Source organism: Ursus arctos, unplaced genomic scaffold (assembly GCF_023065955.2).
Source record: "Ursus arctos isolate Adak ecotype North America unplaced genomic scaffold, UrsArc2.0 scaffold_3, whole genome shotgun sequence".
Taxonomy (NCBI): domain Eukaryota; kingdom Metazoa; phylum Chordata; class Mammalia; order Carnivora; family Ursidae; genus Ursus; species Ursus arctos.
The window spans coordinates 4,011,021-4,034,667 of record NW_026622985.1 but is presented as its reverse complement, the minus strand read 5'-3'; the positions used below and the strand labels follow the sequence as shown (position 1 = coordinate 4,034,667).

General features: G+C 35.8%; 1 long non-coding RNA gene across 3 annotated transcripts in view; it reads right to left on the bottom strand.

Moving 5' to 3' along the window:
* LOC125281120 (uncharacterized) overlaps positions 1–23,647 on the bottom strand; it is a 60,732-nt gene that overhangs the window by 12,269 nt on the left and 24,816 nt on the right. The gene's annotated exons all lie outside the window — the stretch shown is intronic.

The window sequence follows — 23,647 nt, the reverse complement described above, 5'->3', positions numbered from 1 at the left end:
GAAAATGAAAGTGGCTTATTTTTATGAGTTTGTAACTAGCAGGGCTCAAAGGCTGGAGCTTTAGAGGTCCATTCTGTGGTCAGTGTGGAGCCCAGTGGGCACTGCAGTGCTCATGTGGAGAAGGAGGGTAGGAGCATGGAAGTAGATGGTATGATCTGAGGATCCTCTGGGACACACTGGGAGAGATGGTTCCCCTTTCTTGGAGTGCATTTGGGAGAGGTGGCATTGCCTCTCTAAGGACAAAAGAGCCAGAAGATGTCATTTCCTTCCCCTATGTCTCAGCATAGGTGCATTTGCTGAGGGAGGCTAACCTGGACACTGGTTTTTTGCTGTGCTTTACCCCAAACTCCATGATGCTACACTTTGGTGTGTCTGCCCTCCTAGCAAAAACCTTCATCAGTCCCAGCACAGTGAGACCCTCCCCAGGGGACCAGTGTGGGTCTATGCAATGCCAGGTCCCTAAAGTTTGGTGTTTTAAAAAGTCAAGCAAACTGCCTGGGTTAAAGCATAGGTGTGCTTCACAGCTGGGTGGGCAGGTGGCCCAGACACAGACAGGGTGAAGGGATCACCTGGGACACATAAGGGGAGATAGTTTGCTCTTCTAGGAGGGTTTCTTGGACAGCAGCAGGAGCAAAATCCCCTCTCCTAGGATGAAGGAAGGAACTAGTGTCAGTTCACCATAAATTGACTTCAGTAAGCAGCACGGTGCCAACACTGGTGGCCTAAACCACTTACACCAAGCCGTACCCCTTTGCATTCTGCAGGTCCGCCCTTCCTTCCTTCCTTCCTTCCTTCCTTCCTTCCTTCCTTCCAACCTTCCTTCCTTCCTTCCAACCTTCCTTCCTTCCTTCCTTCTTTTTTTCAGTTCACTGATTTATGTATGTATGTATGTATGTATGTATGTATGTATGTAAGTGCTGTTTTTCTAGGGCAAATGTGCCTGAGAACAACAACAGTGTGCTCCTTTCCCAGAAGACCATTACCCACCCTGTCAGGCACTAAGTCTCCTGACTATAGAGTGTTGCAAACTTTGGCTCTAGTGGAAATAAGACCAGCCTTCTTATAACAAGCAGACTGGAGCACACCTAGTTAACACTTGCCACATTCTGGCCAAGGTCCAAACACTCCCCACTGCAGGCAAGGAGAAATTCTGCAGAGGACTGACCTGAGGGAAAGAGCAACCATAAAACAGCAGCAGAGTGCACACAACATACACCGGAACACTTCCTGAAGCACCAGGCCCTGGACAGTATATGACCTCTTCTTCATAAAGCCATTATGCTCAGGAGCAGGAAACATAACAGGCTTTCTTAACACACAGAAAAACAAAAACATAAAACAAAAAAAGAAAACAGAAACGAATAGAGACCTAGACAAAATGCCAACATTGATGAATTCATCCCAAAAGAAAGAACAAGAAAATGACATGGCCAGGGATCTAATTGAAACAGATATAAGTAATATGCTTCATCCAGAATTCAAAACCATCATAAGAATACTAGCAGGGCTTGAGAAAAGCATAGAAGACACCAGGGAGTACCTTATCACAGGGATAAAAAACAAAAACTAGTCAGGCCAAAATGAAAAATGCTGTAACTGAGGTGCAAAACTGACTGGATACAATATTTGTGAAACCGTAAGGATAGAAGCACAGGAATGAATAAGTGATCTAGAAGATAAAATTATGGAGAATAATTAAGCTGAAAAGAAGAGGGAAAGAAAAATAAAGTCACAGATGTAGACTTAGGGAACTCAGTCACTCCATAAAGGATAATAACATTTATATCATAACAGTCCCAGAAGAAGAGAGGGAAAAAGCAGCAGATGGTTTATTTGAGGAAATTATAGCTGAAAACGTCCCTAATCTGGGGAAGGAAACAGACATCCAAATCTCAGAGACACAGAAAACTCAGATCAAGATCAACAAAAGCAGGCCAACACCAAGACATATCATAGTTAAATTTGCAAAATATGAAGAAAAAATCCTAAAAGCAGCAAGAGAAAAGAAGTCCCTAACTTATAAGGAAAGACAAAGAAGATTAGCAGCAGAGCTAAGAATATTCTATCCAGCAAGGGTGTGATTCAGAATAGAAGGAGTGATAAAGTTTTCCAGACAAACAAAAAATAAAAGAGTTCATGACCACTAAACTAGCCCTGCAAGAAATAATATTAAAGGAGACGCTTTGAGTGGGAGAGAAAGACCGATAGTGACAAAGATTAGAAAGGAACAGAGAAAATCTCCAGAAACAATGACTTAGCAAGTAACATAATGGCATTAAATTCATATCTATCAATAATCACGCTGAATGTAAATGGACTGAACACTCAAATAAAAGATGTAGGTGTCAGAATGGATAGAAAAACAAGACCCAACTATATGCTGCCTACAAGAGACTCATTTTAGACCTAAAGACACCTGTAGATTGAAAGTAAAGGGACAGAGAACCATTTATCATGTGAATGGACATCAAAAGAAAGCCAGAGTAACCATACTTATATCAGACAAACTAGATTTTAAATCAAAGACTTTAACAAGAGATGAAGAAGGGCATTATATAATAATAAAGGAGTCAATCCAACAAGCAGTTCTAACAATTGTAAATATTTATGCCTCCAACTTGAGAGCACCCAAATATATAAAATAATAACAAACATAAAGCTGTTGATAAAAGTTTCTAATGATCCTTCCTATTTCATTGGTCTTGGTTATGACCTCTCCCTTTTCATTCATAATTTTATTAATTTGGGTCCTTTCTCTATTCTTTTGAATAAGTCTGGCCAGTGGCTTATTGATCTTCTTTATTCTTTCAAAGAACCAGCTTCTAGTTCTGTTGATCTGCTCTACTGTGCTCCTGGTTTCTAATTCATTGATCTCTGCTCTAATCTTGATCAACTGCTTTCTCCTGTGTGGGTTAGGCCTGTTCTTCTGTTCCTGCTCCAACTTCTTGAAGTGAGAATATAAAAACTGCATTTTAGATTTTTCTGTTCTTTTGAGTGAGGCTCGGATGGCTATGTATTTTCCCCTTAGGACTGCCTTTGCAGTGTCCCTAAGGTTTTGGACCATTGTGTTTTCATTCTTCTTGGTCTCCATAAATTGTTTAAATTGATTTTTTATTTCCTGGTTTATCCAGTCATTCTTGAGCAGATGGTTCTTAGTTTCCAAGTGTTTGAGTTTCTTTCAAATTTTTCCTTGTGATTGAGTTCCAATTTCAAAGCATTGTGGTCTGAGAATATGCAGGGAATAATTGCAGTCTTTTGGTATTGGTTAAGACCTGTTTTGTGACCCAGTATATGGTCTATTCTGGAGAACGTTCCATGTGCACTCAAAAAGAATGAGTATTCTGTTTTTCTGGGGTGTAGTGTTCTATATATATCTATGAGGCCCATCTGTTCCAGTATGTCATTCAAAGCTCTTGTTTCTTTGTTGATTTTCTGCTTAGGTGATCTGCCTATTGCTGAGAGTGGAGGGTTGAGGTCCCCTACTATTAACGTATTTTTATCTATATGCCTCTTTATTCTGGTTAAGAGTTGGCTTGTGTATCTTGCTGCTCCCCTGTTGGAGGCATAGATATTTATAATTGTCATAACCACTCGTTGGATGCATTCTTTAAGAATAATATAGTGTCCTTCTGTACCTCTAACTACAGTCTTTAGTTTAAAATCCAATCTGTCTGATATGAGAATTGCTACCCCAGCTTTTTTTGAGGTTCATTGGCATGAAAGATGGTTTTCCATCCCTTCACGTTCAGTCTAAATGTATCTTTAGGTTCAAGATGAGTCTCTTGTAGACAGCAAATGGATGGGTCATGTCTTTTTATCCAATCTGCAACCCTATGGCATTTATGGGAGCATTTAGGCCATTCACATTGAGAGTGATTATTGAGAGATATGATTTTAATCATGTCATGTTGCCTGTAAAGTGTTTGCTTCTATAGATTGTAAATTTCTGTTCTGTATCACTCTTGGGGCCTTTTTACTTTTATAGAATTATCATATGGTTTCACTCATTTATGGAACATAAGAAGTAGGAAGATCAGTAGAAGAAGAAAGGGAAGAAGAAAGAGGGGTAAACAGAAGGGGGAATGAACCATGAGAGACTATGGACTCTGGGAAACAAACTGAGGGCTTCAGAGGGGTGGGGAAATGGGATAGGCTGGTGATGGGTATTAAGGAGGGCATGTATTGCATGGTGCACTGGGTGTTATATGCAAGTAATGAATCATGGAACTTTACATCAAAAACTAGAGATGTACTGTATGGTGACTAACATAATATAATAAAAAATATTATTATAAAAAATAATAATAACAAACATAAAGGAAATCATTGATAATAATACAATAATAGTAGGGGACTTTAACAGTCTACTTATAATAATGGACAGATCATCTAAGCAGAAAATCAATGAGGAGACAATGGCTTTGAATGACACACTGGACCAGATGGACTTAACAGATATATTCAGAACATCTCATCCTAAAACAGCAGCATACACATTCTTTTCGAGTGCATATGGCACATTCCCCAGAACAGATCACATACTGGGTACAAATCAGCCCTCAACAAGTACAAAAAGATTGAGATCACACCATGCATATTTTCTAACCATAATGCTATGAAACTTGAAGTCAACCACAAGAAAGAATTTGGAAAGACCTTAAGTATATGGAGGCTAAAGGACATCCTACTAAAGAATGAATGGGTTAACCAGGAAATTGAAGAAGAAATTTTTTAAAAATTACATTTAAACAAATGATGATATAGGCCTACTTGAAGAAGCAAGAAAAATCTCAAATAAGCAACCTAACCTTACACCTAAAGTAGCTAGAAAAAAGAACAACAAATGAAGCATAAAGCCAGCAGAAGAAGAGAAACAATAAAGATTAGAGCAGAAATAAATGATATAAACAACAACAACAACAACAACAACAAAAAACCAGTAGAATAGATCAATGAAACCAGGAATTGGTTCTTCAAAAGAATTAATAAAATTGATAAAACCATTGCCACACTTATCAAAAAGAAAAGAGAAAAGACCCAAACAAATAAAATAATGGATGAGAGAGGAGAAATCACAACCAATACCATGAAAATACAAAAAATTATAAGAGAATATTATAAGTTGTATGCTAATAGATTCGGGAATCTGGAAGAAATGGATAAATTCCCAGCAACGCACGAACAACCAAAACTGAAACAGGAAGAAATAGAAAACTTGAGTAGAACACTAACCAGCAAATAAATTGAATCAGTAATCAAAAATCTCCCAAAAAACAAAAGTCCAGGGCAAGATGCCTTCCCAGGAGAAGTCTATCAAACATTTAAAGAAGAGTTACTACTTATTCTTCTCAAACTGTTTCAAAAAATAGAAATGGAAGCAAAACTTCCAAACTAATTCTATCAGGCCAACATTACCTTGATTCCAAAACCAGACAAAGACCCCAATAAAAAAGAGAATTACATACCAATATCCCTGATGAACATGGATGCAAAAATTCTCAAAAAGTACTAGCATTGAATCCAACAGTAAACTAAACAAACAAACAAATAAGTAAACAAAACAAAAAAACATGATCAAATGAATTTATTCTTGGGTTTCAAGGGTGGTTCAATGTTTACAAATCAGTCAGTGTGATATACCACATTAATAATAATAATAATAATAAATAATAACAAAAGGATAAGAACCATATGATCCTCTCAATAGATGCATAAAAAAGCATTTGACAAAATACAGCATCCATTCTTGTTAAAAATTTTCCACAAAGAAGAGATAGAGGGAATATGCCTCAACATCATAAAGACCATATACAAAAGACCTACAGCTAATATCATCCTCAGTGGGGAAAAACTGAGAGCTTTTCTTCTACAATCAGGAACGAGACAGGGATGGCCACTCTCACGATTGTTATTTAACCTAGTACTGGAAGTCCTAGCTGTAGCAATCAGACAACAAAATAAATAAAAGGGATCCAAATCAGCAAGGAAGAAGTCAAATTTTCACTATTTACAGACAACATGATACTATATGTAAAAAACTCAAGACTCCACCAAATATTGTTAGAATTGATACAAATTCAGTAAAGTTGCATACAAAATCAAGGTACAGAAAATCTGTTGCATTTCTATACACCAATAATGAAGCAACAGAAAAAGAAGTCATTGAAAGCAATCTCAATTACAATTGCATCAAAAACCATAAGATATCTATGAATAAACCTAACCAAAGAGGTAAAAGATCTGTACTCTGAAAACTAAAACACTTATGAAAGGTATTGGAGATGACACAAAGAAATGGAATAGAATCCCATACTCATGGGTTGAAAGAACAAATATTGTCAAAATGTCTATACTACCAAAAATAACCTATACATTTAATACAATCTCTATTAAAATACCAACAGCATTTTTCACAGAGCTAGAATAAACAATCCTAAAATTTGTTTGAACCACAAAAAAAACCTGAATAGCCAAACAATCTTGAAAAAGAAAAGCAAAGCTGAAGACATCAAAATTCCAGACTTCAAGTTATATTGCAATTCTGTAGTGATCAAGAGAGTATGGTACTGGCACAAATACAGACATATAGGTCAATGGGACAGAATAGAGAACCCAGAAATGGACCCAAAACTCTATGGCCAATTAATCTTCAACAAAGCTGGAAAGAATATCTGATGGAAAAGACACTCCCTTCAACGAATGATGTTGGGAAAACTGGACAGCAACATGCAAAAGAATCAAACTGGGTCAATTTATTATACCATATACAAAAATAAATTGGAAATGGTTGAAAGACCTAAATGTGAGACAGGAAGCCATCGAAATCCTAGAGAACACAGGCAGCAATCCTTTGACCTTGGCTGCAGCAATTCTTCCTAGACATGTCTCCAGAGGCAAGGGAAATAAGAGCTTAAATGAACTATCAGAATTTCATCAAAATAAAAAGCTTCTGCACAGTGAATGAAACAATCAACAAAACTAAAAGGCAACCTTCGGAATGGGAGAAGATATTTGTGAATGACATATCTTATCAGATAAAGAACTTATCAAACTCAATACCCAACAACAAATAATCCAGTTAAGAAATGGGCAGAAGAAATGAACAGACATTTTTCTAAAGAAGACATACAGATTATACGTAACTAATGAATCATCAAACTTTACATCAAAAACCAGGGATGTACTGTATGGTGATTAACATAATATAATAAAAAATATTTTAAAAAATTAAAAAAACAAATAAAATCTTTAAAAAAAAGAAGACATACAGATGACCAACAGACGCATGAAAAGATGTTCAACATTACTGATCATCAGGGAAATACAAATCAAAAGCACAATGAGATATCACCTCACACCTGTCAGAATGGCTAAAATTAACAACACAGGAAGCAACAGGTGTTGGCAAGGATGTGGAGAAAGGCGAACCCTCTTACACTGTTGGTGGGAACGCAAACTGGTGCAGCCAATCTGGAATATAGTATGGAGGTTCCTCAAAAATTTAAAATAGAACTACTCTATGACCCATCAATTGCACTACTAGGTATTTACCAAAAGGATACAAAAATACTGATTAGAAGGAACACATGCATACTGATGTTTACAGAAGCATTATCAACTATAGCCACATTATGGAAAGAGCCCAAATGTCCATTGACTGATTAATGGATAAAAAAAAATGTGAGATATATATATATATATATATATATATATATATATATATATATATATATATATATATATATATATATAAAATTCAGCCATAAGAAAAATGAAATCTTGCTATTTGCAATGATGTGGATGGAGCTAGAAAGTATTATGCTAAGCAATATAAGTCAGTCAGAGAAAGACAAATACCACACAATTTCACTCATATGTGGAATTTAAGAAACAAAACAGATTAACATGGGGGGAAGAGAGAGACAAACCATAAAGCACCTCTGAGCTACAGAGAATGAACTGAGGGTTGCTGGAGGGGAGGTGAACAGGGGGATAGGTTAAATGGGTGATGGGGGTTAAGAAGTGCACGTGTTGGGGCGCCTGGGTGGCTCAGTCATTAAGCGTCTGCGTTCAGCTCAGGGCGTGATCCCGGGGTCCTGGGATTGAGTCCTGCATCGGGCTCTCTGCTCCACTAGGAGCCTGCTTTTTCCTCTCCCACTCCCCCTGCTTGTGTTCCCTCTCTTGCTGACTGTCTCTCTCACTGTCAAATAAATAAATAAAATCTTAAAAAAAAAAGGTATGGGACCACTGGGTGTTGTATGTATGTGATGAATCACTGAATACAATTCCAGAAAATAATATTACACTATATGTTAACTAACTGTAATTTAAATAAAAACTTGAAATTAAGAAAAACCTAATTTTATATCTCAAGAAATGGGTAAAAAGAACAAACAAAACTCAAAGTTAACAGAATGAAGGGGGGAAAATGAGAGATAAATGAAATAGAGAATTAAAAAATAGAACAAATCAATGAAAGTAAGAATAGCTTTTTTGTAAAGATCAATAAAATTGACAAGAGTATAGGTTTACTAACAGAGGATAAAAGAGATAAGATTCACATAACTGGAACTATAAATGAAAGAGAGGACATTACTACCCATGCTGCAGAAATACAAAAGATTATAAAAGACTATGAACACTTACATACAAATAAACTGGATAACCAAGAAATGAATACATTCTTAGAAACACACAACCTACCAATATTAAATCATGAAGAAAGCAGAAAATATGCATAGATCTGTAATTAGTAAGGACATTAAATCATTAGTAAAAATTTCCCAACAAAGGGCAAATCTAGGACCAGATGTTTTCATTGGAGAATTCTATCAAACATTTAAGAATTAACATCAATCTTCCTTAAACTCTTCCAAAAAAAGATTGAAGGGGAAGGAATGCTCCCAAACTCAATATATGTGGCCAGCATGACTCTAATATCAAGGCCGGACAATGGCACCATGATGAAAAAGGCAAAACAAAAACAAAACTGCAGTTGATAAATATTGACGCAAACAGAATTCAATGGCATATTAAAAGGATTATACACAATGACCAGATAGGATGTATTCTTGGGATACAAAAATGTTTCAGTATGCTAAAATCACTCAGTGTAATACACAGCATTAACAGAATGAAGGCTTAAAAAAAGGAAAAGACATGATCATCTCAATACTGCAGAAGAGCATTTGACAAAATTCAACATCCTTCCTAATAAAAACACTCAACAAACTGGGAATAAAAGGAAACTATCTGAACATAATAAAGGCTGTATATGAAAAGGCCATTAGCAAACATCATAGTCATCAGTGAGAAACTGAAAGCTTTTCCTCCAAGATGAAGAGCAAGAGAAGGAGGCCAACTCTATACTTCTATTCATTATCCTACTGAAATCCTAGCAGAGCAATTAGGCAAGAAAAAAAAAATAAAACACATCTGAATTGGAAAGGAAGCAGCGAAATTATCTCTGTTCACAGATGACATAACCTTATATATAGAAAAAAACCCTAGAGACTACCCATGCATGCACATACAACTATTAGAACTAATAAGTTAATTTACCGAAGTTTCAGGATATAAAATCAACCCAGAAAAATCAGGTGCATTTCTATGCACTAACAGTGAACTATCCAAAAAAGAAATTAAGCAAACGATTCCATCAATATGTATCGGTCATGCTCAGGCTGCCATAACCACAGACAGGGTGGCTTGAACAACAGAAAATTGTTTTTCACAGTTCTGGGGGATGGAAGTATAAGAATGTGTTCTGGCTCTTTTTCAGTTTCTGGAGAAGGCTCTCTTCCTGCTTGTAGAAATCCACCTTTTCACTATGTCCTCAGGTAGTCTTTCCTTGGTGCATCCAAAGGGAGAGACCGAGACGAGGGGGTGAGGGGGGAAAAAGGAAGGAGGGAGAGAAGGCAATCATAAGCTCTCCTATCTCTCTCCTTCTTATAAGGACACCCATTAATATTGGCCTAGATCCTAACCTTTAAGAGCTTGTTTAATCTTACTTACCTCTTCATAGGCCCTATCTCAAAGTATAATCACATTAGGGTGTAAGACTTCAATGTGTGAAGCTTTTCAGGGGGCCCAATTCAGCCCATAAAAGAAATAGCATAAAAAATAATAAAGTATTTAGGAATAAACCTAACCAAGGAGAAAAAAGGTGCACTGAAAATGACAAAATATTGCTGAAAGGAATTTAAAAAGACACAAATAAATGGAAAGACATCTATTTTTAAAGGATTCAAAGCCTTAATATTGTTAAGATGTTATGGTTACACAGAGTGATCTACAGATTCAATGCAATTCCAAAATCCCAATGGCCATTTTTAAAGAAATAGAAAAGTCCATCCTAAAATTCATATTGATTCACAAGGGATACTAAATAGCCAAAACAATCTTGAAAAAGGAAAACTAAGTTGGAAGTCTCACACTTCCTGATTTCAAAACACATTAAAAATTACAGGAATCAAGATGGTGTGGTATTTGCATAAAGACAGATATGCAGACCAATGGAATAGAGAGCCCAGAAATAAACCCTCACTTACATGATTGAAGGATCTTCACCAAAGATGGCAAAAATATACAATGGAGAAAGGATAGTCTATTCAACAAACAATGTGAAAACTTGATATTCACATTCAAAATAATGAAATTGGATCTTTACCTTACACTCTTCACAACAATCAACTCAAAGATTTAAATATAAGATCTGGAACTGTAAAACCCCTAGGAGAAAACATTAGGAAAAGTGACTTGATATTAGTCTTGGTGCTAGGGTTTTGGAATATAGGTGAGGTTCAGTGGGGTGGCGTCCAGAGCTGACGGCCAAGAAAGAATTCTTGAGACTTCTTTGGTGCAAAATGGTGGTTTATTAAAGCATGGGGACAGGACCCGTGGGCAGAAAGAGCTGCTGCCCCGGGTTGTGAGGGGTGGCTGATTATATGCTATGGGGTTGGGGGAGGTAAGGAAAAGGGAGGTTGAGAAAGAACTTTCATGTATTAAAGAAGACTCACAAGATACCGGAGACCTTGTCTTTGTCAGGTTAGGGTTGTTGACCCTTCTAGTAAGGCATTAACAGTAAGATAGTTGGGAGCTTCCTGGAGGAATGTTACATTCCTCCTATCACACGTCCTTATCAATGGGCTACAGGTTTAAAAGAAATTCAATTTTATTCACATTTCCTTCTGCCTCAGCCTCCCTCAATTTTATGGAAGGGAGGGTGATGTTAGGGCTTCTGTCAGGAAACTGAGTTATGGGTCTCTGGAAGTTAGGCTATTGATAAGAAAGCTTTTTCCTTGTAAATCACTAGGACATGTGTAAACTGAGGGAGACTCAGGTCTTGCAGGGTTGTGATCTTTACAAGTTAACTATTTGTTTTTCCTTTAGGGCAGCCAGGAGTGCCTGAGGAATGTCACATATATCCCGGGGCGGGGGGGGGGGGGGGGGGGGGGGGGTGTCAGCTTCTGCTTTGTCCACAGCTTGCCTTCTGCTCCCTCATCATTGGCAGTGATTTCTTTGATATGACAACAAAAGCAAAATAGACAAGTAGAACTACAAAAAACTAAAAATCTTCTGCAACCAAAAGAAATAAACAGTGTGGAAAGACAGCCTATGGAATGGGAGAAAATATTTGCAAATACTGTATCTGATGGAGAGTTAAATATATAAGAAACTGGCCACTCAACAACAAAACAAAACAAAACAAAACAAAAAAGAACTACCATATAACCCAATTAAGAAATGAGGAAAAGAGCTGATAGATATTTCTTCAAATAAACATATAAACAGTCAACAAGCATATGAAAAGGTGCTCAGGATCACTAATTATTAGAGAAAAGCAAGTCAAAACCACAGTGAGATGATCTATCACCTCACACCCCATTAGGATGACTATTATATAAATAAATAGATAGATGAATTGATAGATGGATAGATAGATGATAGATGATGATAGATAGATAGATGATAATAGATTTTAAAAACTAATTTTAAAATGGAGTGTGGGAGGATATGGAGAAATTAGAACCCTTGTCTACCATTAGTGGGGATGTAAATGGTGTAGTTGTATGGAAACAGTACAGTGGTTTCTCAAAAAAATAAAAATAGTATTATATGGTCCAGCAGTTCCACTCTGCCTATATATCCAAAATAATTCAAAACAGAATTTGAAGAGATATTTGTACATCTGTGTTCACTGCAGTTTTATTCATGATATCCAAGAGGAAAAAACAACCTAAATGTCTATTGAAAGATGAATGGATAAAGAAAAAGTTGTATATACATACGATGGAATATTATTTAGCTTTAAAAAGGAAAGAGATCCTGTAACATACTGCAACATATATAAATGAGCCTTGAAAATATTATGCTAAGTGAAATAATCCAATCCCAAATAAATGAAATATGATTCCACTTATATGAGGTATCCAGAGTTTTCAAACTCATGGAAATCAAAAGAGGAATGGTGGTTGACACTGGTTGGCAGAGGAGAAAATGAGTAGTTATTATTTAACGGGTCTAGAGTTTCAGTTCTAGAAGATTTAAATGGTCTGGAAATCGGTTGCATAACAATGGGAATGTACTTAACAATCTTGAACTGTACATTTTAAAACAGTTAAGATGGTAAATTTTATGTCATGCATCTTACCACTATAAGTTTTTCTAGAAAAATTAAAATAGCATTATTGGAAAAAGCTGGTGAAATGCAAAGTCTGTGGTTTAATAAATAGTATCGTACCCAAGTTAATTTCTTGAGTTTTATGGTTATAAAAAATGTTAAGATTAGGGGAAACTGAGTGAGTAGAACTCAGTACTATTTTTTAAAAGAAAAAAGAAATATTTAATTTCACTTAAATATTTATTTTAAATATTTAAACATTAAGTATTGTTGAATAAACAATAATAAACTCAAAATTGATCATAAACATAACAGAAAACCTAAGATTATAAATCTCCCAGAAAAAAATGTGAGGGAAAGTATTTGTGATCCTGGGCTATGCAAAAATTTTTAGATACTATACAACAAGTATCATCTATAATGAAAAGAAAAAAAAAAGATTAGACTCCTTCAAAAACAATTATCAAAAATTTTTTTCAATTATCAAATTTTTAATTTTAAATATGTACGATTTATTTTTTTGTGCATTATGCCTCAATAAAGCTGCTTAAAGTAATAAGTATAAAAAAAGTAGTGACTTATCCACAGAAAAGGAGCTGATGGTGAATGTTTAGCTAGAGAATTAAGACCTTAACAAATATGGGGATTAGAGCAACAAAACAGAATGTAAGTATTACATATCCTGACAATGAGGAAATGACACAGCTGATAGTACTTGGCAGAAATAGTCGTAAAGAAAATGAGGAGTAATATAAAGACTCTGACTATATTTTCCTACCAAGACCAACCACTCACATTAAAGCTGAGAGAAATCAAATACCATTTAACAAGTCAGGTACACTGATTTTAATTGTTCAAAGGCAAATGAGAAAGAGTATATTAGCAATTATAAAATTATGACAGAAGAAGAGTAGAAGAGAGAAAGAAGAGCTGGCAAGTTGTACCATTGTTCACAGTAGGAAATAACAGTGAATTTAGGGGTGCCTGCGTGGCTCAGTCAGTTAAGCGTCTGCCTTGGGCTCAGGTCGTGATCCCAGGGTCCTGGGGTTGAGACCCACATAAGGCTCCCTGCTAAGTGAGGAGCCTGCTTTTCTCTTTCCTTCCCACTTATGATCTCTCTCGCTATCTGTCTCTCTCTCTCAAATAAAAAAAAAAAGAAAAAGGAAGAAAAAGAAGAAGAAAGAAAGAAAAAGAAAGAAAGAAAAAGAGAAAAAAGAAAAAAAGAAAGAAAGAAAGAAAGAAAGAGAGAAAGAAAGAGAAAGAAAAGAAAGAAAGAAAGAAAGAAGAAAGAAAGAAAGAAAGAAAGAAAGAAAGAAAGAAAGAAAGAAAGAAAGAAAAAGAAAGAAAGAAGCATTGAATTTAAAAAGACAAACAGCACTACCATGTGTGGTGTGTGTGTGACAGAAGAGGTGACAAGTAGGGGACAGAGAGAATCTGTTTCTTCTCATATTTCAGAAGATTTTGTAATCACTAAATGCATTAGTTAAGGTTTCCAGAGAAACAGAACCAAAAGATATGTACGTATGTATTATTTCGTTTATTGACTCATGATTTTGTGGAGGACTGATTAGTTCAAAATCTGATGGGGGAGGCTGGCAGGCTGGAAACTCCATGAAATGCAGTTGGAACCCAAAGTTCATCTGACAACAGAAATCCTTTTTGCTCAGGGAAGGTTAGTCTTTGTTCTACTTCTCCCTTCAACTGAACGAATGAGTTCCACCCACATTGCTGAGGGCAATTTGCTTTACTCAGTCTATGCAGGCGTAGCTGGGTGGCTAAGCCAGTGAAGTGTCTGCCTGCCTTCGGGTCAGGTGGTGATCTCAGGCTCCTGGGCTTGAGTCCCACATTGGGCTTCCTGCTCAGCGGTAAGCCTGCTTCTCCATCTCCTTCTGTGATCTCTCTCACTCTTGCTCTTTCTCAAATAAATAAAATCTCTAAAAAAAAGTTTATGTAAATGTTAACATTATCCAAGCACATCCTCATAGAAACATCCAAAATAATGTTTGACCATACCTCTGAACACTGTCACCCAGCCAACTGACACGTAATCATCGTACAAATATCAGAAGAAACACACACGAAAAAGGAAATGGACCACAAGGTGTAAGTCTATGAATAATGAGATGAATCATTGATTTTAAAGTCATCACTACAATTCAAAAAACTTTACTTCATATTAATAGAAATAAAACTTGATTTTCAGCTACTAGGGCTTCAGAAGCATTTTCTAAGGGGATTTCTAAAGAGCCCATCCACTTTTTGAAGTTGTTCTCTTGGTAAATACTTAAGAATTTTTACTCTATGAAAATGTCACTGCTAAGCCTCCAGCCTTTCCCCTTTTTACTCTTCAAATTCTTTCTGCTTAGGAAAGTATGGAAAGCAATTTTATCTGGGAGTATTTGGGTGTATTTAGGTGTAGGAAACAAAAGCCCATTAAATTTCTGGCACTGGGGTAATGATGTGTCCCTTCCTTCTCAGTTATCTTTTCTAAATGACCGCTGCCTTACTCTTTTTTTTTTTTTTTCAAAAAATCCACACTTCTGATAGTGTAACTGTGGTATTTGTTTTTTTTTTTTTTTCCAGTTTGGGAAAAATCTTTTTTTAAATTAACATATAATGTATTATTGGTTTCAGAGGTACAGGTCTGTGGTTCATCAGTCTTATATAATACCCAGTGCTCATCATGAGAGACTATGGACTCTGAGAAACAAACTGAGGGCTTCAGAGGGGAGGGGGTTGGGGGAATGGGATAGGCTGGTGATGGGTAGTAAGGAGGGCACGTATTGCATGGTGCACTGGGTGTTATACCCAACTAATGAAACATCGAACTTTACATCAAAAACCAGGGATGTACTGTATGGTGACTAACATAATATAATAAAAAATATTATTATTTAAAAAAAAAAGTAACTGTGGTGTTTGTGGTAGCATTTCTTCAGGATGTGCCACTTCTTAGCCTTGTGAATTCTTTGCTTCCCCCCAGACTGCAGTGGGAATCTCCTGAGAGTGCATAAAGTTGGCCTTCTTTGTCATGGGCACAAAAAGGCCAATCAAGCATTGTCTCTAAGTTATGTCTAAACCATGCTGGATGTGTGCGTCAGGTTTAAAATATTCTGATAAATAGGCTGCTCAAACTCCTTCCGGATCACTCCCATCTTTACCACTCACCCACCCTCTGAACTCCCCCCACTTAAAGTTAAAGAGACAGTGCAGGACAATAGGACATTTATAAAAGAATCACATTAGAGAGGATCATACAAGCCTTTCTTCTCTTAAACTACAATATGCATCCCCACTCTGCATTGAATAACATGAGATTACAGTTTTCAATAACCACACTCCCTAAATGCCCTAAACCTAAATGTTCCAAGCCAATTAATTATGAATAAATTTGTACACAAACTAGAAAATATTAAGTATAATACTTTCATTGTCATTTCCTGGAATAGTGGATTGGCTTTTATTATAGTGAAACTTCCCCATGAATAACTAGAAGATATGAATATATGTAAGAATATATTTAAACTGCTGAAGTCACTGGGAAACACTAAGATAAGCAAAACTTGAGGGGCCAACATTCCAGAAAAAAGGGAAAACGAATGGCTTTGAAACTTAATGGCGATTTCCCTCTTTAGTTTCTTGATAAATGGCTTGCCCAAAGCCTGAGAAGTCGAGTGTCTGAAAATCAAGTTTTACTTATATCAGTACAAAATAAGATTTTCTCAATCGCAGTAACAATTTTTAAAAATCTATTCTTTTCCTCATTTTTCACAGCCTTCCACCATGTCTATTTTCTTTGTTGTGTGTGTTTCTTTTGATATTTGAATTTAGCAGCCTCACAGATGAACTGAAACTATACTGACCTTTGCAAAAACTAAAACCAAGGTTTGAAACAACTCATTCCTAATTCGTATTATGGGGATCTGCCATTAGCTTCAGTAATGGTAAGAGACCATGACCCTAAGAGGTGCTTTCATCATCGGCAACAACTTTCAAGGAGGCAGATCACTGGTAAAAATTAATGAGTTAAGTTAATTAATTAATTAATTATTACGGTTTTTAGTTGTTTCTGAAGGCCATAAATTTTCCTTATAAAGATAAAAACTTAGCTTCAAATTAGTTCAGTCCCTTACTGGGATAAATCCTATCTAGAGGAATAAAGTATCATTTTGAGCTTCAATTATCTCTCCAGTGTTTTTACATACAACGTCTAGCATTCAAAAAAGCAAGGCCAAATGATTTAGAGCCAAAAAGAAGAAGGAGGAAGAGGAATATGAGGAAGAGGAGAAGAATTGAAAGAAGAGAAAAAAGAAGAAAATAGTTAATATAAACAAATTTCCAGGAGAGCTAAATATTCTAGTTAACCAGGCATAGACTTTAAAATAACTAATTAGTGTGCTCAAAAAATTAAATTTGAAAAATGAGAAACTTAATAGATAACTTGAGTATATATTTTAGAGGAATAGAATTAAAATTCTAAAGATGAAAATACAATACTTGACTTTATGAATGCTATAGATGGAATTATCAACAGAGTAGGCAGAGCAGAGGAGAGGATTAATGAAACAAATACAGGTCATAAGAAAATGTGCAAACAGATGCACTGAGAGTAAGTTTAAAGGAAACAAAAGCAAGAGTGTCAAATACAAAAGGACATAGGGAAAAGGTTTAATATATGTGTAATTTGTATAATTTGAGTTCCAGAGGAAGTCAAGATATAAAATAGAACAGACACAAATATTTGAAGAGATAACCATCAAGAATTTTTTTAACTTATAGAAAACATTAAGTTACAGATTCAAAATTGCTATAAATCCCAAACAAAACCAACACAAAAAGCCAAACTATTTTTTTTTATGTCTTTTTAAGAGAAGTTTTAGGTTTACAACAAAATTGAGAAATAGGTACAGAGACTTCCTATACGCTCTCTGCTCCGACATGCACATAGCGTTCTTCGTTATCAACACCACTCACCAGAATGGTACATTGTTTTTCACCAAGGATGAAGCTATGTTGACATATCATAATCATCCAAAGTCCATAGTGTACCTTAAGCTTCACTCTTGGTGTTGTACATTCTATGGATTTGGGCAAATGCATAATGGCATATATCCAGCATTATAATATCATATGCAGTCCTTTCACTGCCCTAAAAATTCTGCATTCTGTCTATTCATCATCCCCCCACACTTCCTGGCAACCAGTGATTATTTTTTTTAATCACCATCATTCATGCATTTTCCAGAATGTCTTAGAGTTGGAGTCAGACAGTATGTAAACTTTTCATATTAGCTCCTTTTACTTATTAATATGCATTTAAGGTTACTTCATGTCATTCTATGGCTTGCTTGCTTATTTATTTTTAGTACAGTATAGTATTCCATTATCTCAATGCATCACAGTTTATTTATCCATTCACCTGCTAAAGAAAATCTTGGCTGCTCTCAAGTTTTGGCAATTATGAATAAAGCTGCTATAAACAATCTTGTGCAGGTTCTCGTGCAGGCATAAATTTTAAACTTCTTAGGTTAAATACCAATGAGTACAATTGCTGGATAATATGGAAAGAATATGTTTAGTTTTATAAGAATCTGTCAAACTGTATCCAAAAGTGGCTGTACCACTCTGCATTCCTATCAGTGATGTATGAGAGCTCTTGTTCTCCACATCCTTGTCAGCATTTGGTGTTGTCAGTGTTCTAGATTTTGGGCATTCTTACAGGTGTGTGGTGGTATCTCACTGTAGTTTAATCTGAATTTTTCTAATGGGATATGACGTAGTACATCTCTTCACATGTTTATTTGCCATCTGTACATCTTCTTTGGTGAGGTATTAAAGTCTTTGCCCCATTTTTTAATTGAGTTGTTTGTTTTCTTACTGTTGAGTTTTAAGAGCTCTTTATATTTTTTCAATAACAGTCCTTCATCAGATGTGTTTTTCGCAAATATTTTCTCCCAATGTATGGGCTTGTTTTCTCATTCTCTTGACTTTGCCTTTTTTTTTCTTTATTTGTTTTGTTTTCTTTTGAGTCATTTCTACATCCAATGTGAAGATTACATTTACAACTCCAAGATCAAGTCTCATGCTCTACTGACTGAACCAGCCAGGCAACGCTTGACTTTGTGTTGTACAGAGCATGGGTTTATAATTTTAATGAAGTCCATCTTATCAATTATTCCTTTCATGGATCATGTTTTGGTCTTGTATTTAAAAAGGCGTCACTATACCTAAAATCATCTAGGATCTCTCCTCTGTTAACTTCCAGGAGTTTTATAGTTTTGCATTTTGCATCTACGTCTATGATACACTTTGAGTTAATTTTTGTGAAATGGATAAGTTTTGTGTCCAGATTCATTTTTTGTATATGAATTTCCAGTTGTTACAGCACTCTTTGTTAAGGAATATGTCTTTGCTCCAATATATTAGTTTTGCTTCTTTGTCAAAAATCAGTTGACTGTATATTTATGGGTGTCTATTTCTGGGCTCCATATTCTGTTGCGTTGATCTATTTGTCTATTCTTTTGCCAATCTCACACTATCTTGATTGCTGTAGTTTTATATTAACTCTTGAAATTGGGTAACACCAGTTCTCTAAACTAATTTTTTTCCATCAATATTGCGTTCGCTATTCTGGGTCTTTTGAGTATCCACATAAATTTTAGAATCAATTTATTGATACCCACAAAATAACTCACTGGGGTTTTTATGGGGGTTACATTGACTTCATAAATTAAAATGGGATAAACTTGCATCTTGACATTATTGAGTCTTCCTATCTAGGAACATGAAATATCTGGCTTTTTTTTTTTTTTGTCCTTCTTTGATTTTATTCATCAGAGTTTTGTACTTGTCCTTATGTAGATCTTGTACATATTTTATCAGATTTATTACCTAAGTATTTCTTTTTTGGGGGTGCTAATGTTAATAATATTGTGTTTTTAATTTTAAATTCTACTTGTTCATTGTTAGTATATAAGAAAGCAATTAATTGTATATTAAGCTTCTATCCTGCCACCTTGCTTATTAGTTCTAGGAGTTTTTTGTCTGTTCTTTCAGATTTTCTACATTGATTATGTCATCTGCAAAGACAGTTTTATATTCTTTTACTTCTTTTTCTCATCTTATTCCTTTAGCAAGGACTTCCAATAAGATGTTGAAAATGACATATTATTTATTTTTCAATAGAATCTGTATCAAAATTCTATGTTTTGAATTTTGAATGATTTGTTTTGTTCTTATAAAACTTAGAAAATAATCATTCACAATATTTATCATCTAAACTATTGTGATTTTAATACATTTGAATAATTTTATAATTATGCCCATTAATAAATTCCCTGGGAAATACTACTCCACCAAAGGAAGTGTGTCATGAGTTCTTTGTGTTGCCCAAATCTGCTTCACACCTTTTTGTAAATAATCAATATTGAATGCTGTCTCAGTATTTGAATACCTGTAATGGTTTCCTAGAATTAATTCATATAAACTTTGATTTCCACTTTTACAAAAAATTGGCCTGCTTTTATATGATGTCTTCTTTATGCTGTGTATGGATATAAGTCTGCACTGACTTAACAGGGCTAGAATTTTTGAAGCAGCCTCTAGATGTTCTGGGACTTTACCTTCTATTTCTAATGAGCAAGATATCTTAGTTATATATTTTAAATACAGTCTGTGTTCAAACAAGTTGTTTTCAGAACATTTCATCAATTCCTCTCTTCTTATAATCCAGGACATTTTATTATTATACCCATAGATTTTTAATTTGGTTGTTAAGAATTACCTTTGGAAGACTTCTGAATGGAGTCTACAAACTGTACCACATTGTGTGCACACTCCACACTGTGCTAGAAGGTATGGCACACCATCTGTACTGTCTGAGTATTTGATGTTAGCTTTAAGATTGATAAAAGAGCTATATTTCAAATGATGACACTGAGGGTTTCAGTGTAGCTACCCAAATTTCCATCTTGTGAAGGATTCTGAAGCTGAGTCTCTGCTCTTTGGCTCTGAGTTTAATAGTCCAATGATCACTGAGCCCTTTATACGATTTTTTAGGGAGAAGTAGTAATAGCAAGTGTCAAACATTGGCTCAGAATCCTCTAACAAAAGCCACAGTAGATAGTATTATTGGATTAGGAAAAAATTGATAGTTTGGGAAGAGAAGCAACTACAAGTTATCACACAGTTATCTTAAACATGAATACAGAGAAAGCAATGTCAACCATCATCTAAAGACATGATTTGGGGAAGAGAAATGCCTTTGACCATTGAATCCAGCAATACAGTTGCCCTCAAAGACTTTTTGTTTAGCTGGCAGGTCATCCTGATCCAGATCCTTTGAAAAAGTGAGAAATTCAATGTTCAGTTTCCTGAGGTGAGTATGTGTCAATGCATAAATCATTCCATTTAATCCACACTGCAATATTAGATATCATGTTCCCAAGTGAGAAATGAGAAAATTATTTCTCTGAAATTCTAAATTACTGATCTAAAGTCATTAATTTAGTAAGTGTCAGCAGGACTTCAAACCATTGATTATGCTCATTCCACTATATAAATGAAAAGGTAAAGAGAGAAAAAAATACCTATAGAAGCATTACAGGAAAACTTGAAAGTACTAGAAAGTTCTCTCTCATTTGACCCCTTTCTAGAGTAAAAGCTAGATCAGTTTGAGGAATTCTTTTGCACTTCAGCAGAGAAAGCTTGGAAGTAGAGTAGAGCTTCAGTGTGCACTACAACCATACCACATAGATGACCACATGCTAAGAAGGCACACAAGTTACAGCAACAATCAGTAGGGATGACCAAGTAGGAATCAGAAGGAATGTCATACAATAGGAATAGAAGTTCAAATCAGAAAGAAGATGTCAGCCTAGGCATCTAGAGTAACAAAGGACACACAACGTGAAGGAAGGAAATAATGCAGATTGTGCAAAGAGATATTATCATGACCCTCTGGAATAACAGATTAAAATGAGAAGTAGTAGAGTATCCTTATGTTGGTTAATTGGATATGTCCACTTGGCTGGGCTATGGTGCCACGTTCTTCGGTCAAGCACTTGTCCAGATGGTTCTGTGAGGTGTTTGGTGGGTGTGATTAGCATCTACAATCAGTTGATTTTAAGTAAAGGAGATTATCCTTAAAGTGGGTGTGTTCCATGCAGTTGACTGAAGTTCTTAAGAGGAAGAGCAGCAATTCCCTGGAGAAAAAGGAATTCTGCCTCCAGACTCACATGGAAATCCTGCTTCAGTTTCCAGACTGCCAACTTGTCCTATGAATGTCAGACTTACCAGATTCCAGAATCATGGAGGTTAATTCCTGAAAATCTGTCTCTCTTATTCCCTCCCCCACCTCACTCACTCTCTGTCTCTCTCTCTTTCTCTCTCTCTCTCTCTCTATATATATATATGTACACACACACACACACACACACACATAAAATACAACTACTATGCATGTATGATGCGTAATATATTAAAATATAATTATACATATTTATTGTATTATGTCTTATTTATATATAATATATTTAAATATAATCTGACCTAAAAGCAAGGAGCTAATGTAGCTGAAGTCCTGTGGACAAGGCATGGGGTTTTAGACAGTGAAGTAGACATAACAAAGAATAAGATTGGGCAGGGCCTCAGGGTTAACTGTAGATTGGGTTACAGGGAATGAAATGAGAAGCCATCGGAGGGCTGTAAGGTGAAAAGTGGCATAATTGTAACTTACACTGAAGTCACAAATCGAAGGGTAAATCTACATGCTGTGAAGATAATAGCATGTAAGAGGGCAAGGGAAAAGGTAGGGAAAACCATCTCTTTGATTCTGTGAGAGCTGTTGGTGTCCTGGACTATGGAAGTGCCAGGGGAGCTGGGAGGTGGTGGTCATATTCTGGGCACATTTTTAAATGGTGCTGCCAGGGTGTAAGAATTAGATGTAGGGCGTGAGATAAAGAGAGGAATCAAGGGTTGACTCAAAAAGTTTTGTCTCAAGCAATGAAAATATGGAGTTTGTATTTTCTAAGGTAATAATAAAAATAATGGGAAAAACAAGGCCTGTGAGGGAAGGTAGAGAAGGAGGAAGGCAGGAGCTCAGGTTTTGGTTAGCTATTCTTGCTTATAGTTCAGTATGGAATACTGGAGTTCAAAAGCAAAGTCATAGGTGTATATATCATATATTCATGGAGATGTTGTAGTAAATTGGGCATTCTTCCTGTTGAGAGAAGTATGATTTTGTACCACTGAAGAATTTAGCAGTATCTGTACAACATTTTTAAAATATTGATATACTTAAAAAACAAAACAAAACAAAACAAAAAAACAGTTGCTGGCATTTAGACACTGACCTGGCACTCTGCTAGGTCATGTTTTTCTTTTGTTAGACATAATCTCACAGAATATCAGCTCCAGACAAGGTTACTTTTAGAACATTACAAATTGTGACAAAGCTAGGTCAATTAATAATTCTATCTAATCATAGTCTAAGACAAGTTATAATTGGGTCTCCCACAAAATGCCAAAACCCTCTTTCTCAACCCAAATGAGTAAGTTTTACTTTGTTATCAATTATAACTTCATTGTAGTCTCCCCTGTACAGAGATAAGTTTTATTGGCACTCTCCATCATAGAACTGCCCCCATTTTCTGGCAGCATCCAATCTGGAGCAAACCTCCATTTCCTCCGACCCTTCTCCAAATCAGCTAACCAAAGCCCAAATCTTTTTTTTAATGATTTTATTTATTTATTCGACAGAGATAGAGACAGCCAGCGAGAGAGGGAACACAAGCAGGGGGAGTGGGAGAGGAAGAAGCAGGCTCATAGCGGAAGAGCCTGATGTGGGGCTCGATCCCATAATGCCGGGATCACCCCCTGAGCTGAAGGCAGACGCTTAACCGCTGTGCCACCCAGGCGCCCCTCTTTTCTATACTCTTACAGACTACAGTGTCTGTCTCCCTCCTAGTACTGACTGAAAAGCCTGACTTTCCAATTACAGGTATGTCCTTGACTTCTCTAGAGGGC